General features: G+C 44.7%; 1 protein-coding gene across 1 annotated transcript in view; it reads left to right on the forward strand.

Moving 5' to 3' along the window:
• The window catches only part of SOCS5 (suppressor of cytokine signaling 5), a 59196-nt gene extending 45381 nt beyond the window's left edge, over positions 1-13815 (forward strand). The window contains exon 2 of the transcript XR_010984438.2: positions 11387-13815. The gene's annotated coding sequence lies outside the window, so the exon portion shown is untranslated. The remainder of the gene's footprint in view (positions 1-11386) is intronic.
• The last annotated feature ends 1132 nt before the right edge of the window (positions 13816-14947 follow it).

Raw genomic sequence — 14947 nt, forward strand, 5'->3', positions numbered from 1 at the left:
TCATCTTCCCTTCCTGTTCAGACTGAAAGTTCCCCAAGGCAGTGTTCTGGGCACTGTGCTTTTTCTGGTCTTCATCAATGATCTCTCCGACTCTCTGGAAAATCCTCTCTATCTCTTTGCTGATGACTCCACTCTGCCGCTCCATACCTCATCCCCCAGATCGGCAATCTGCAGCCTCCTCACTCTTTGCAGACCTGGAGAAAATCACAGACTGGTCAAACAAGTGGAACACGTCTTTCAATCCTGACAAATCTCACACTCTCACTGTGTCTCTCCGAAAAGACCGACTGGACAACCCTCCCATCTACTTTCTGAACAATCCCCTCCAAGAAGTTCTGTCATTCAAGCTTTTGGGTCTCACTATCTGCCATGATCTTTCCTGGGAAAACCACATTTCCAAGCTGGCCTCCAAAGCCAGTCGCCAACTGGGCATCCTCCGTCGTGCGAAGTCCTTCCTTGGCACACCTGAGCTCCTCACTACATACAAGGCTTTCATCCACAGCTCGAAGGAATATTGTTCTCCCCTCTGGGCTGGTGTTCCTGCCTCACACCTAGCTCGGCTTCAGGCTGCTGAAACCAAAGCTTTCAGAATCATTGGAATCTCCGGCGATGAAGCTAACTCCGAGGGCCTTTCACTCACTCACCGCAGGCAGGTTGGTCGTATTTGTCTTCTACCGACTCCTCTCCGGCCTAGCTCCCACAGCTCTGTCTATGCACTGTCCTCCCCAAATATTCCTCCAGGTCGCACAGGATCTGCCAGCAACCCTCTAATGGTGAAACTGCCAAAATCAAGACTCTCTACTCAACTTCACTCTTTCATTCCTCTTTACTCCCGCCTCTGGAACAAACTCCCTCACTCTCTTCAATACCACTCCTCCCTCCAGGTCTTTAAAACAGCTGTTCATCACCACCTCTTATCTTCCCCCATCCAAAACCTTGATCTTTTCTACCCCCGCTAATTCACCCCAGATCCACTTTTTTGAAACACTGAATTCTTTCCTGGAAGTCCTAGCAGTGTCCATGTGTTTTCTACCTCTTCCACCTCCCACCCTTCCCATGCCCCTACCCCCAAGCCCTCTCCCTCCCACAGATCTCCCGATGTCCCTATTCTCTGATGTTGTACTTGTGTGCTTCCCTCTCTCGCCCCATCTTGTCTCCCATTCCCTTTATCTTTTGTTTTATGCGTCAGTTTGTTTTTATGCGATTCATGTTAGCTCTTGCACGAGCCTCGATCTTGTACACAAAAAAAAAGGAAAAAAAAGTGATTCTTCACCATTGAGAGATCGGGCGAAAAGCGATATATAACATATTTTAAAAACGTTGTGGACGAGTTATGACGAAACTTGGGGGAGATGAGATGTTTAGGTGACAAGAACAAGCCGATTAGATGTTGGTTCAGGTCTGAATCCTGATCCGGCCTATCAGTATAGTGGGGCGGCTTAGCCCAAATATTCAAAAGAATTGTGCATTTTGTGATACAAGCACCAAATTTGGCACAAATGTACATTAATATGTTGCGAACATTTTCAGATATTGGGCCACTTGAAATTCCGTAATTTTTTTTTTCAAATTTTTTCAAATTTCGTAATTTCAAATTTTTCGGGCACAATTTCGGTCTTCGAGGCCGGCCGATAGGCAAAGTGTGACCGGAAGGGACGAGGTTCTCCTGACCACGTGGCCCTCGATCTGGGAAGCGAGAGGCGTTCCATTAGTGGACGCGCCCCTCACGCCCGACTTTTGGGCGGCCCCGGCAGGCCGTTTGTTTTGACGTTCCGTGACAGGCCCCGCACCCCCACCTCCGGGCCGACCGGAAGCTTGTGCTGAGTACATCATACCTGAACAACTCAGTGAGGCAGAACACAGCAGTGCTAGTGCTGTTAGCTAGATTCAAAATCCCATCTCGGAACCGTCTCGATAAATTTTCAATTTTCATAACGGGATCTCGGATCGGCTCGGTTCCCGGCAAAGTAAAAAAAAAAAAAAAAAAAAATAAGGCTTCAAAAATAATGGAATTTCATTACAATATATAAACAACAATGAAAAAAATTCATTTCTGATGTTGAGTACTTAAATTCCGACTTAGCTTCCATTTACCGGGATGAAATAAAATACACCGCCTACATGCAGATGATCGGCCACCGATGGGACCGGGTTATCTCATTACAGTTTGTATTGTCGTGTAATTTCTTGCTCGGAATGTCAGAGAGAGGGAGAAAATGTTTCTGCCCAGGCATATTCGAGTCCCGGTTGGAGTTTCATTTTCATTTTGGGAGTTGTGATCGCCAAGGGGCTCGCTCCCCCCCCGTTCCCCTCCCCTCCCCCGCCCGGCAATGCCAGGTACTTCTGCTAGTAAATTATAAAGCAGGCGGTGTAGTGATCACCCCCCCCCCCTCCCCCTCCTTATTTTGACTCTGTGACTAAAGTAAACGTAATCAACTTATCAGGCCTAAAGTGGAGATAAGATAACCAAAATACTTTCACATTCAAACCGTCAAACCAAACCCCGAGGGATTCTTACAATTTATAGATTTAGCGTTGCAATTAAACATAAACGTTCATCAAAAACTCATTTCATAAAACTACATAATGTATTGTACTTGTATTAATACATTGTGTGTAGAATAATCCGTTATAAACGTGTTTTTAATCTAAATAAACATCGTCCCTCCATTCACGGGGCCTCGAGCGAGTCCCTCGATATTAATGTGCTAAAGACCATAGCAACCACATTCCGTAACTCGTCTCCAAGGACGGACACGTGACCGCAGCGGGGCGGAGTGATACAGCGGAAGGATTCAACGGTTTAAATAAAGTCGCGATGCGGCGGATTTTCATTGGGACCTTTATCCTGATTTCGTTACCTCCGCCACCAAAGGTGGATGGAGGTTATGTTTTCACTCCTGTCTGTTTGTCCGTTTGTTTGTGAACACAATATCTCAAAAAGTTGTGGACGGATTCGGACGAAATTTTGTGGAGATGCAGCGTGTGTGACAAGGACGACATGATTAGATGTTGGTGAAGATCCGGATTCGGAATTCGGATTCGTTTGCAGTGCATTGTTTGTTGACGAGGGGAAAATCCTGGAACAGTGAGTTTACTTTATCTATCATCGTTTGTGTCAGTTCAGCTGCACTTGCGAAAAATGATGCTTGTGCAGAAGCAGAGTAATGAAAGCAGGCTCAATAAATGCCTCTATTATGGAAAATATCTGCAAGAAGTTGGAATTTTAACCGGGATTTTTTTACCGAGAAATTGCGTCAATCAATTTATCTCGGGACCGTCCCGAGACCGTCTCGAAAGCCGAAACCGCCGGGATTTCGTCCCGGTCTCGGCTCGGTTGACAGCCCTAAGCAGTGCACACCAGGGTGACCCCTTCAGTGCATAAACCAATTAACCTGTCCACTGCAGGGCATATAGAAATGAAGTTATTTTCTGCATATAATAATAATATAAGTTCAGTTCTATATAACAATTTCTGTTATCACCACTACCACTACAACTACCACTACTACAAGCTTTGTCTGGAATTTTGTGGACTAACAGACATACAGACAAGCTGGGATCAAAACATTACCTCCTTCCACCATTGAGTGTAGAGGTAAACATCATGGAAATTATATCATGCCCTAGATTTAATTCATGCTTACCCGTGTATTTGCTTCACTGGTTCACAAGGTCTTTTGCATACATGTAATTCAGACTCTCGTCTTCATTGCTGACCACACAATGTTCGCAACATATTAATGTACATTTGTGCCAAATTTGGTGCTTGTATCACAAAATGCACAATTCTTTTGAATATTTGGGCTAAGCCGCCCCACTATATCGGCCGGCCTCGAAGACCGAAATTGTGACGGTGTCACCCGAAAAATTTGAAATTACGAAATTTGAAAAAATTTGAAAAAAAAAATTACGGAATTTCAAGTGGCCCAATATCTGAAAATGTTCGCAACATATTAATGTACATTTGTGCCAAATTTGGTGCTTGTATCACAAAATGCACAACAGGTTTGCTATGCTGCTACACTAGTAGATACAAAAGGTAAACTGTTCAGCCTGGTGGAGGTATGTGCTCTAATGAGTGCTGTTCTAGTTTAAGAGTGCATTAAATGTGTGTTTCCCAATCGGCCCGTTGCCAGATTTTGTCACAGACTGTGACAACAGTGCGGTCATTCTTGTTTTTACTGAGGAATAGCTGGGCAAGTCAGCTCACCACTTTGGCCCATTAGTCATCACGAATCTGCTGAACTGTTGGGCCAGAGAAGAATGCGAGGAAATGCAGAAACTTCCAAGAATGCAGGAAATGCAGAAACTTCCAAGAATGCAGGAAATGCCGTTTCTGATGATCAATTAAAAATATATATTCCGAGGCTATATTACTTCCCACTACCATATTGTACCATAAAGCATCCCAACCTGGTACACAGACACATTCAATTTGATTCAGACTTAAATTGTCATCAGGAACTAACCTGCTGTTTTGCCTTAGTGAGCAGGTCTTCATCCTCTTTCAGCCTTTCTCTCAATTAGGCTATGAGCCGAGGGGTCGACCATGCTCAATCAGAGGGAGGATGGCTAACAGTTATTTTTGGCAAGGCCAAGGTCCCTAGTGCTGAAAAAAATGTGATAGCAGTGTGAAACTCTTAGCCGTATCTGTGTTATCATCACATTTGTCAGATCACCCATTTATCGCTTTTCGGGTCATTTTTCCCGCTTAAGATTTAGGGGGTGGGGTTAGTTTTTTGGCTCTCAAATAATATCACGTGTATATATCAGCTAGTGTGGTATATCAGGTAAAAGGTTATTGAATTACCTTTCAAATGATGTATAGAAAGTGCCTGTGTGATCTATAGTAACCTCTTTATAATGATTATTAAAACATAATTATTTCCACCAACTCTCAAAACTTCATCACAAAATCCCCAATTTTAGGAACAAAAATAGGCAAAAATCAAAAGGTATGTAAAAGGTATGTTTCGATTTGAGACACACATACAGTATAATTAGAGTCAATATCCTCACACATATGATCATGATGTGCTATGAAATTCAATGCAATATGTGTAGACATGCTAATACGAATGTTGTCATCAATGTCAATATTTTCATTATATAATTTTAGGTGATTTGCAACCATGACAGCGGTGCACGACATCTAATGTATTTCTCTTTGTAGATTTGTTGGTGCAGAATACATTTTTAAGCAACTATAGCAACTGATGCTAATTCGTAGTAGTGGTGGTGGTCTCATTCGATATTATGTGTCTTTCCAGGTGAGACGGTGGTGGTGATATTGGTGGTGGTGAAACAGAGTGTACCGCAGATAGACAATTGAACAAATACTTGCAATGGAGATTGCGATCACTCAGAAAGTTCCCAAGGACGTTTCTATCATTCATAAGCTATCGTTAGATGTCAAACCAGAAGATCCGCTCATAAGCCCTCAAACATTCGATTCGTGGACTACATTGCTGGATGCGGCCAAAATACGGAACCATGCACCCATTCTCGACCTTGCTCAGTCGCTGCCAGAGAAGGAGATTCCCCGAGTATTCTACCACAGGCAGTGCAGGAGCGTGTTCACCATGAAGCGAGATTTGGAAGCACTGAAACGAAAAGCTGAATCCAATTTAACCGACGATGCTGCTGCAACATGTTCAGCGAGCAAGAGACAAGCCAGAAGGGCATCTTCGGAATCACGCATCTATGAACCGGATTGTATATTCTGTGGAAAGACCAAGTGGTGCAAGGGAACGTCATCCCGTGAAAAGTTGAGCAAGGCTGTTGATCTGAGAGCAGATGAAACACTGCGAAACAGCGCCGTGCGTAAATGTGACACGAAAATCATGGCTGCCACAAGTAGAGACATTGTGGCAGCTGAAGCACGATACCATTTCTCTTGCTACAGAAGTTACACGAGACCAAGCACTAAAGATGCACATGACAGAAACACGGCCGCCACAAACGAATCTGACTACACTGAAGAAGAAGCATACAATGAGTTGCTAGTATACATCCGGAACCATATAATCCCGAATAAGGAAATTGTTAGGATGACAACGCTGGTAGAGCACCTACAATCGATAATGACATCAAGAGGGTTGCATGGGATAAGAACTGCTACAAGAAAAAACCTCGCACGGAAACTGGAAACTGATCTTGGAAATAGCGTTCACATCTTTCAAGACAACAGTGGAAAACTGATTGTCGTACCTGATAATGTAACACTACAAGATGCTGTCAAAGAAATACAAACACTTAAACAACAACTGAGCATTTGGAAAGGGAAATCATCAAACATGTCCAAAGTCATTGATCAGACATCGACACACATCAGATCGATGATAAGGAAGGATAACAAACCAACTCCATGGCCCTATCATCCAGCCGACGTCGACAATGACTCTTTCGTCGTTCCCGTCTATCTCCAGCGCTTTATGCTTGGCCTCTTGACTGGAGATCCGGAAAACGAGCTTCCATCAAACAGGGTCATCATGCTGATGCAATCTTTCAGCCAGGACATTATCTATGCAGTGAGCTGTGGACAACAAAAGCCTCCGAAACACATGTTGCTCCCATATGCAGTTAAGACTCTCACAGGGAACGTAGAACTAATTCGCACATTGAACCATCTTGGACATGCAATATCCTACACTCAACTGGAGGAAAATGACACTGCACTATGTCTTCAAAAACTTGCAGCAAACTTAAATGAGCAAACAGTCCTACCAAGCAGCATCCAGCCGTATGTATTCACAAACTTGGCATGGGATAACATTGATAGACTGGAAGAGACGCTGACCGGGAAAGGAACAACACATCGAGTCAATGGCATTGCAGTGCAGGCCAAAATGTATGGGACCACACCTTCCAAAGGAGCCACTTCCGAAGATCGAGAAGCTCAAGCAAAGAACAGTCTGCATAACAGAAGAAACACTGCCTGTCTACATTGCAGGTGAACGTGTTGGGCCTCATCCACTACAAACATTATCAACAGCTGCAGCGGAAAACAAGATGGCTATGGAAGTTGCTCAAATCAAGAATCTTCTTTGGGTCATTGCCCGTCAGGTGGACCCAGTAACACAAAAAACACCAAGTTGGACAGGATTCAACATCACCGTCAGGGCATCTATCAGCGTCTCTCAGGATATTGTTAGATATATGCCTACAATAAATGCACCAGCTACAGAGATGTCCACAGTCGCAGAAATCTTGAAGCAGTCTGAAAGCGTCCGACAGATCCTACACTTGCAGGACATCGTCGTCGTCATGGATCAGGCCCTGTATGCTAAGGCTGCCGAGATCGTCTGGAAACACACAGACACATATGCTAACATCGTACTTCGCCTCGGCACGTTCCACACAATCTGCAATGTGATGTCGATTCTTGGTGCTCGTTTCCAAGATGCTGGTCTTAGAGACTTTTGCATCGAAACAGGAATCGTCGCAGAAGGCTCACTCAATCGGGTTATGGAGGGGAAGATGTACAACCGAGCAGTCCGTGTACATAAGAGCATCTACGAAGCATTCATGAGGCTTGCGTGGATTGAATTTCTCCCTTGGTTGGAAAAGATGCGACCAGAGGCAACACAGACGGTCACTACGTTGTTAGCAGAAGTTGCTGAATTGGGACAAGATGAGAGCCAGTGGAACAACCTGTTGGAAGATCAATCGTGTGAAGAAGTTCAGGCTGTTTGGAAGCAATTCCTGCATCACCTTCGTCATGATAATGGTGAATTGTCGTCATTCTGGATGTCGTACGTGGATATCGTTGAAACGGTCTTGCTTGCTCTACTGCGCGCTTCCCGAGAAGGTAATTGGCCATTACATCTATCTGCTATCCAAGCCATGATTCCTTGGTGCTTCGCATACGACAAAATCAACTATGCACGGTATTTATCAGCATACTACGCACAAATGACAAACCTTCCAACGCAGCACCCTGGCATCTTCCAAGCGTTCTCGGATGGGTACTTCTCAGTTCAAATGTCAAAAAGCAATCCGTTTGGATGCATTCCAGTTGACCAAACTACTGAGGTCACTGTCAACAAAGACACACAGACACCAGGTGGCACTACCAGGTTCAACTTGAAATCTGGAGCAGTGAAGCGCTACTATGTCACATCCGAACACAGGAGTGCATTTCTCCGCCAGATGAGGGAAATGGTGAATGTGAGCAACACACACGTACAACACGCGGATCTGCAGCAAACACGGATCAAGAAAGATGAGGACGCTGTATCATCACTGATAACTCTGATCCAGAGTTGGGTGAACCCATTCACTATGGCCAGCTCTCTCATCAGTATTTCCACCGCACGCGCAGCCCCTCCAAATATTGCCAAGGATCTGGAGAAAGCATGGGAAGTCGGACACAAGTGCTACACAAACTTCAAGATTGAGCGACTTGAGAGCAACCCACCAATCAAGAAATTCCACGACCCTTTGCAACTGAACAAGCTGAAGACTTTCAGCAACCTCACTAAGAAGAAGGAATGCAGAAGCAATGGCAGGGCAGTAATTCTTCAAGCAGACAGAGCTCTATTTGGTAGAATTATCGTGATGGCACAGGGCCGAGATCTTCACATGGCAGAGGTGCTATCTCATCCTCTAGGTCCCTTGCCATGGGCCCTGGCGACACCCGAAGGCCTTCTACGGAAAACCAACAAAGCTGCCCTAGCCACGGCCTTGCAAAGGACTGTGACCCCGGCTGAAAGGATACCCGACAATTCGGCAACAATTATTGACGGGATGCTCCTTATACAGAAGGTGGCAGGTGATCAAACTACATTTGCCGAAGAGGCCATGATTGTCCTATCCATGGCCCTGAAGGATGGATGCAGTAGCCAGAGGATCGATGTCGTCTTTGACACCTACAAGGAGACTTCCATCAAAAACAGCGAACGGTTAACCAGGGGGGAAGAACTTGGACTTGAGCTGAAAAACATCACGGCATCTCAAATTGTAAGGCAATGGCGCAAGTTTCTCAGCTATGTTGGGAACAAGTCAAGTCTTATCATGTTCCTGGTCGAAGAGTGGAAGAAACCAGAGTACATCAGATGCCTACAGGGAAAGGTTCTCTTTGTAACATGCGATGACAAGTGTTATCAGATCACATCTGATGCTAGCCAAGAAGTAGTGGCCCTGTAAAGCACACACGAGGAAGCAGATGGTTGTCTGTTCTTGCATGCTGCCCATGCTGCCGCACATGGATACCAGTCTGTGCTTATTAGCTCAGATGACACCGACGTACTTGTCATTGGCTTGGCATTTCATACCAAGATTCATGCCAAGTTGTTTCAGAAATGTGGCACCAAAGCAAGGGCTAAAATCCTAGACATAGGGAAAATAGGAAAGTCAGTCGGCACAAATGTATGTCAGGCCCTAATTGGAATGCATGCCTATACCGGATGCGACACAGTCAGCACGTTCGCTGGACGAGGAAAACTGACTGCACTAAAACTCATCAGAACCAACAAAGATGTGCAGGATGCATGTACACAGCTGGGAGAGGACTGGGACGTCAGTGAGGAACTGATGGATAAATTGGAGAACTTCACTTGTCTCATGTACGCACCGAAGTCGGGGACAGTGAAGGTGAATGACTTGAGATATCACCTGTTCTGTGCCAAGAGGGGAGAGATCGACAGTCACCAGCTACCTCCGTGCAAAGACTGCTTAACCAAACATGCACAGCGAGCCAACTATCAAGCCGCTATTTGGAAGAGGAGTCTCAAGATGGATCCAGCAGTACCGAGTCCAATCGGGAAAGGATGGCACTGGGATACCCAGGATGGTCGCGTGCAGCTGGCAGTCGACTGGATGCAAGGACAGCCCGCACCACAGGCGGTTCTGGATTTACTGGCATGCACCTGTTCGAAAAGATGCACACTACCCATGTGTGTCTGCATGGCCAGTGGTTTGAAGTGCACAGACATGTGCAAACTCACCACATGTGACAACCAGAGAGTGTATGGTGAGAGTGATGACAGTTCGGCAGAAGACGATGAAGAAGACGACGACGATGACGAGGATAACTTCTGAATTGTAGAACTGTATGGAGAAAGATCATGTACATATGTGTAACAAATATGGTGTACGCTGAATTGATAACTCGTGTACTTTATGGTATGATGTCTATAAATATATGTTGCTTAAATAGAAAGTACATTGTTTTCCTTTGGTTTACTTTATGTATAGCTGGTAATATAAGAGAACCATACAACACTACAAGACTAAAAACGTTTGCATGAATATGATGTAAATTATCTCGCCAAGTTAGGGTACATCAGGATACATACATATACATGGAGTAGGTTAATCATCACATGCATCATACGTCTGTGGTATATTCAAGAACACCACATACAGTTTGGTCATAATGCCTTCATATTTTTAGAATTAGACATTTCTGACACCAATTTCAGTACTTTTTGGCCTATATATGGCTGACATCCCAATATTATATATACTATTTTTAGACCAATAATGGTATACAAACTATATACATGCTGTCGGTCAAAAATCGTAAAATGTAAATCAATATATCATAAGAGCGGAAAGATATACATTTATGGATTTTAGGTCATGGTTACAGCAACTACTGTATATTGGATTTTCTCATCTTTATCAAGGTGTATGAGATTTAAGGCCCAAATTTGACTTTAATCATACTGTGTGTTTCTCAAATTCAAAAATTCATTTAATATCCGCCAAACTGAATTTTTGCCTAATTTTGTTTTCATTGGGGATTTTGTGATAAATTTTTGAGGGTTGGCGGAAATAATTATGTTTTAATGATCATAAAGAGGTTACTATATATCACACAGGCACTTTCTATACATCATGTGAAAGATAATTCAATTACCTTTCACCTGGTATACAACACTAACTGATACATATAGGAGATATTATTTGAAAGCCCTAAAACGAACCCTACCCCCTAAATCTTAGGCGGAAAAATTACCGAAAGCGTTATTGGGGTGGTCTGACAAATGTGATGATAACACAGATACGGCTAAGAGTTTCACACTGCTATCACATTTTTTTCAGCACTAGGGTCCCTGGCCTTGCCAAAAATAACTGTTAGCCATCCTCCCTCTGATTGAGCATAATGTCGAAAATTTGAGGGTCTGGCTCATAGCCTAAATCTACTTATTTCCGCAAGATATTCATTGTCCTGATTTATATCCTCAATTGCATCTTGCTGCAGGCAATCATTCTCGTCCTCGTTTTGCGCTTCTCGAACCTCTTCGTCGTTTTGCTTCTTTCTCAGGAGCTGTCCCTGTCAATATCATGTGACACACAGGACATGCATGATCAATGTGTAATGGACATATATGGCACGGGATATGGGGAAAAGGGAGTGTCTTTTCTGTTCACTCAGGTCTGAACAGACTACCACAACAAGCTCACCTGCTGGACCACCCACAACAAGCTCACCTGCTGGACCACATTGTGCCTCTCCAGGTGATGGTTTGCAGGTTGCTCGCTATCCGGCTCCAGAGAACTTTGCTCCGCTCGTCGTTTTAACGATCTTTGGGAATTTCTCATTCTGAAGCTGAAGCTCGAGGCTGCTCACTCTGCTGGGACATTTTAATTTTGTGCTGTCATAGCTGGAACATATGACAACACATAGCAGCAATGCGTTAAACAGAGAGTAGCTTTTTAAAGTTAACATTCATTGTTGTGCACATTTTAGTTTGCTCTGTGCAATGATTATCACAAATCCAGAGATTAAAAAAAAACTCTTAAAAACCAAACTTGTGACCTTTGATTGAATTCAGGTATTAAAAAACCCACCTCATCCCCCATCCACCTCATCCACCCACCTCACTTATCACCTTTAGGTTTGCACAATTGGTGATTATGGGGATTTACCTTCTGCCAAAAATGGGTCTTCTTTTTCTTCTTCTTCATTGGCTTATTCTCATCAACAATTTCATCTGCTGTGGGATTTACACATGGCAACCATTCATGCTCTCCATAAACCTCTTGAGCAAGGTTATTCTCTTTGGTGGAGCCGCATCGTTTTCATCAACGGTTGCTTCTGTGTCCTTTGTTTTCTGAAGGTCTCCAGTATTCAGGGTGTTCGGAGCGGTTGTCCCAGTTGCACCATCTACCACCCAAGCTCTCTGATGACGTTTACTCGCCATGTTTCCTCAACCTGCAAATGATTTGGGGGAGATGGGTTGAAGTTAAGTGTGATATAATGTGTGTCATCACATATTTCATGTCTTCTCTAAAAACAGAGCAGAACTTCTGCTGGCTGTAATCGGTATCAACAATCGACGTTTGGAAATGGAGGTTGACACAGGTGCCGCTGTTTCGCTCATCAGCCGAGCTGCTTTCAACAACCTGTGGTGTGAACCTGAACCTCCACAACTACCTGTGGAGGATGATATCCTGGTCACTGGTTCAACATAAGCCGAGCATGTACACAACCTAGAGGGAGTCTTGAAAAAGCTATCGGACTCCGGCCTCCGTTTAAGGATCGACAAGTGTGAGTTCATGGCACCATAAGTAACATACCTGGGCCACAGAATTGACGCTCGAGGCCTTCATCCAACCAAGGATAAAGTCAGAGCGATCAAGGATGCACCAGCCCCAAGAGACATGACAGAACTGAAGGCCTACCTCGGCATGCTGCAATACTACAGCCGCTACATCCCAAACATATCCAATTTTTGGGTCCGCTCTATCACCTGCTGAAGAAAGGAGTCTCGTGTAACTGGGGTACTACACAACAAGCAGCTTTCCAGAAGTCATAGGACCTGCTCCGAGCGTCAAACGTACTAGTTCACGATGATCCTGATAAGGACATCGTACTAACATGTGATGCTAGTCAGTACGGTGTGGGGGCAGTGCTGTCTCATGTTATGCCTGATGGTTCAGAGAAACCAGTGGCATTTGCCTCTAGGACTGTCCCGTAGATGCCAACCATATTTGCACCTACACAAGATGTGATCCAGTCCTTTAGAGAGTTCTCCAAGCCATACAGCTTGGATGGCAATCGCTACCTGATGGGGACCCTGCCTCTGTTTCTTACATGGCACGTATAAATGAACTTAGTGTGGACAGCGGTTGCATATTGTGGGGATGCCGTGTCGTGATTCCACAACATTTTCGTTCCAGGGTAATGGAGGAACTTCATGAGTGTATTCCCGGAATAGTCAAGATGAAGTCACTGGCTAGGAATTATGTATGGTGGCCAAATCTAGACACTGATATTGAACAGTGTGTTCAACTTTGCTATTCCTGCCAAAGCACCAGGAATGTACCAGCGAAGGCACCGCTGCATCCCTGGGAATGGCCCACCGAATCGTGGCATCGAGTTAATCTAGACTATGCTGGACCAGTGACCGATCAGATGCTACTAATCATCACTGATGCCCACTCAAAGTGGATTGACACTTACACAACACATAGCACTACGTCAGCTGGAACAATAGAGAAACTGAGACGTTGTTTTGCTACACACGGTGATAATGGTATGTCGTTAGTGATAATGGTACATGTTTCGCGAACTCGGAATTCGCCGACGGATCTCGTGAGCGGTCGACGAGGAGCCTGGGGTGGGCGTTGGCTCGGGCCTTCGCCGTGCAGCGGAGCTTGGAGCCAAGTGGGGACGACAGACCACAGACAGATAAGGACGCACCACAGAACATTACACGACGAGACATTTCTTTTCGTAATTCATTCCTGTGTCCTGTTGAGTCTGGTGTGTAGGATCCCAATTTAGGCCCTTTAGTTGATTACCGTCACGTTTCACTGTTTCGGGTTCCGTGGAATAAATCTTTATTTTTGTACATTAAATCTTGTGGTTGTTCGGTTCATTAATTCCCTGCAGGATCGAAGCCGTGGTCGGCGCGCTCCAGGTAAGCGCTTTTACCACAGCTTCCATTTCCCTTCTACCTCCCGCGTTTTATCGTAGAATCCGTTCTGGTCATCCGCAGTCCTTGGTGTTAACCGAAGGGTCCGCGCAACAACTGGTGTCAGGAGTGGGATTTATTTAATGTGTGCTAAGGGCCTGTCTAAGTGTCTACACTCTACAGGTGTGCATTGCCATAAGGGACAAAGGTTTGATTACCAGGTGTGACACACAGGGGTTTATCTTAATCCCTATACTAACTAACACTCGAACATCCTGGTATGTTCACAGGTATATATCTTAACCCGACAAACCGGACTAACACAGAACTTATTACAGGTAGATTCCCTATCGCGACAGTCGAAGCATGTTACCTATTCAGATCTACCTGGCTCTAGATATTGCTCTACCCTACCGACATAACACAGCCCCCCTCCCCCCTCCCCCCCCCCTGGAACCGTAGCTCTTGCTCGGTTCACTGCAGGCGCTACCATTCCAGTCTTAACACTTACTGTCACACACTTAATTAACCTACAAAATAAATCAGGAGGGCTGTGGGAAGTGAGTCGGACTTCCCACTTATTCTCCTTAACATGCTAATCCCCTTAACAATCATGCAAATATGTACAATGATTTAATTTCGTTGCTCCTCTGGTGGGAGGAAACAAACAACAACAACAACAACATGCATTTTAAGGCCATTTTCCCTGCTAGAGCGGGGGTTAGCCTTGCGGTCCCCATGACAATCTTCTCCATTTTGCCCTATTTTCTGCATCTCTTCTTGTTAACCCCCTTGCCCGCATTTCTTCTTCCACCATCTTAAGCCAAGTCTTTCTCGGTCTTCCCCGTCCTCTACTTCCTTCTACATTCATTTCCATCACTCTTCTCAACCAGTCACTTTCATCCTTCCTCAACACATGACCAAACCATCTCAACCTGTTCCTCTTCACAGCATCAATCACAGGCTCCATTCCCATCATCTTTTGCAATTCATCATTTGTCTTCCTCTCTCTCTCTCAACGATACTCCGCACATCCACCGAACCATTCGCATTACAACACTCAAACAAACAAACAA

The sequence above is a fragment of the Myxine glutinosa genome, chromosome 5 (assembly GCF_964187855.1).
Source record: "Myxine glutinosa chromosome 5, kmMyxGlut1.1, whole genome shotgun sequence".
Classification (NCBI taxonomy): domain Eukaryota; kingdom Metazoa; phylum Chordata; class Myxini; order Myxiniformes; family Myxinidae; genus Myxine; species Myxine glutinosa.